Source organism: Bos indicus, chromosome 8, assembly GCF_029378745.1.
Source record: "Bos indicus isolate NIAB-ARS_2022 breed Sahiwal x Tharparkar chromosome 8, NIAB-ARS_B.indTharparkar_mat_pri_1.0, whole genome shotgun sequence".
Classification (NCBI taxonomy): domain Eukaryota; kingdom Metazoa; phylum Chordata; class Mammalia; order Artiodactyla; family Bovidae; genus Bos; species Bos indicus.
The window spans coordinates 32,039,053-32,041,708 of NC_091767.1; the positions used below are offsets into that span (position 1 = coordinate 32,039,053).

The following is a 2,656-nucleotide window of genomic DNA, read 5'->3' on the forward strand; positions in this document are numbered from 1 at the left end:
AGTTTTACATCTGTTTACATCTTACATCTAAGCTTATGATATATTTTCAATTAATTTTTGTATAAGGTATGCAGTTTAGGGCAAACTTCATTTTCTTTGCAAATTGCACCAACTTCATTTATTGAAAAGACTATTACCCTTCCTCCATTGAATTGCTTGTGTACCTTTATCAAAATCATTTGGCCATATATACCATGCTGTCTTGATCCCTGTAGCTTCATAGTAAGTCTGCAGTCAGGTAATGTGAGTCCTCCAAATGTCTCTTCTTCAAAACTGATTTAGCTTAATTAATTTTACACCTGGATATTTTCATCCTTTCCCATTTGTCTCCTGCTTTATTCTAGAGAAGAAAGTTCTTGCATAAACTGTTTCTTTTCTTGTTGCAACTCCTGTAAATGCTTTTGGTTTCTCTCCAGTCTGTCCTCCAACCACTGTAGTAGAGGTCTGCTGACTGCTGACCTACACAGATTCTTAGTAAACACTGAGCCATTATGGATCTTGGTTACTGAATCCAGATGTGGAAGGCTGTGGATCCTCCTATGTGCATCTTGCCCCTCTTGATACAGGATCTTGGGCAACTCAATTGCTGACTCAAGGCACACTTTCCCAGTGGTTTGATGGGGGTACAATATGAATTGGGATTTCAATTCTCTTATACTCTGAGCTCTTTTGGGCCTTAATGGATTGAAAGCAAGTATAGAGTACCTGTCCAATCTTTGTATTTTTATCTTAGAGGAAACAAAAAAATACAAGCCCTACAAAGCTTTGCTCCATAATCTGTTACATGGCTTGTGTGTGAACATCAACATGGGAAGGCCTAACCGTTATATGGGGATGGGAATGATACCAGCCCACAACTCTCAGGGTACCACCGGTTAGTTTAGCCAACCTCTCTATCTCAGTTAAAGCCACAGACAGCTGCTCTGGAGAAATTTCCACTCCACTCTTCCTCTTATCAGAACGCCGCAAGACAATGACAAAATGAATGTGAACAATTCTGACAGTGTCAAACTTTTCAGCAACTGTGTGGATTTCAGTTCTAGTATATGTAAACTTGGGGTCACTCCTTAAGTCATCATTCAATTCTATGCACAGCCCCATCACCTCTTCTTTCTCTGTGCTCAGAGTGTGGTTGAGACATAGTAGGAAAGCATCTGGACTCCAGATGAACTATTTGTATCAAGTGCAACCGCCATCTTGGCTCCATCCTGCTCACGTCTGCCTCCAGCCAGCTCCAGCCTGGCCAACCAGCTGCTCAGGCACGAGGTTCTGTGGTGACTGGCCCTGGGGTGCCCAATATTTAAAGTTTCCAATAAAATATCTGCAACTATAAATCTTAATGTAATTCAAATTTTAGATATATTTTAATAATCTCTCAAATTTAGATGTATTCTAATAATCCCATTCCTCATTCTTAAACATATTTGGTGAAAGTGAAAGTTGCTCGGTCCTGTCCAACTCTTTGTGACCCCATGGACTATATAGTCCGTGGAATTCTTCAGGACAGAATACTGGAATGGGTAGCTGTCCTCTTCTCCAGGGGATCTTCCCAACCCAGGGATTGAACCCAGGTCTCCGGCATTGCAGGTGGATTCTTTACTAACTGAGCTAATATATCTGGTATTTTTTATAATTGCTCATTTACCTAAAATTGCATAATAGTTTGTGTTATGGAATATATATGAAGTATTTTTTATTCTGTACTTGTTATTCATTCCTGAGTTTATTCCTTGATAGGCAAAAATTATGTTATCAGCTCTTCAGTGTTTGTTGACAGCAACCTAGTGAGATAGACACTATAATTATTGCCACTTTTCAGATTGGAAAACTGAAGAGCATAACTGGTAAGAAACGCATAAATGATGAAATTGGTAAGCAAACCCAGAAATTTTGTCTCTAGATTCATCTCTTAGAGTCTGTTACTTTAATATAATTTGGATTCCTTCTTAGATTTTGGGGGGATTTTTTACTGCCTGTTTTTCAGGTTTTACAGAACCTTTTATTATCTCAACTTCTTGTAGAGCTGTTTCTGCTTTACCTTGGGTGTGACACCACCATTATTGATCTTCTCTTATGGGCTTCAAATTTATTACTGTAACAATTTTATGTTAATCTATAGCTAGATTTTTTGTACAGGGGAAACATCAATTGTTTTTCATACCCAGATTGTCAGCAAGAAGACAGGATGTCCCGTTCTGGCAGAGGAGTGAGGTATAGAGATTTTCCAATCTTTTAAAATAGAGGGGCAGCCCAATCTGTACCTCAGTTTACTGAATTTTGAGGAAGAAATGCTTAAGTGCAGGAAGAAATAGTACTTTATTTTATCTAAAGGCCAATAGCATAAAAAGTAAAATATTTTAACTTTTTAGAGAGTATAGACAGAGTTAGTTTAAAAAAATCTCTTTTATCTTTATGAAGTTTGGACTTACAAAAGCATTTATGTACAGTTAAATAGAGTTATTTGAAATAAATGGGCCCAATCTGCCTACCAGAATCAAGGTTCTATTTCCCAGAGAAGATAAGCTTTGAGTATTTGATGAAATGATGATAGACAGGCAGCAACATTTATTAAGATGCATCTGTGTACAAGACAGGATGCTAGTGGAAGAAATCTGTCCTTTGTGACATGATTCATAATAAAAGCAGAGCTGCTATT

At 37.8% G+C, this 2,656-nt stretch overlaps 1 pseudogene; it reads right to left on the bottom strand.

Annotated features, from left to right (window-relative positions):
• Positions 1 to 335: 335 nt before the first annotated feature.
• LOC109562473 (lys-63-specific deubiquitinase BRCC36 pseudogene) lies at positions 336 to 1,207 on the bottom strand (annotated as a pseudogene).
• Positions 1,208 to 2,656: the final 1,449 nt, after the last annotated feature.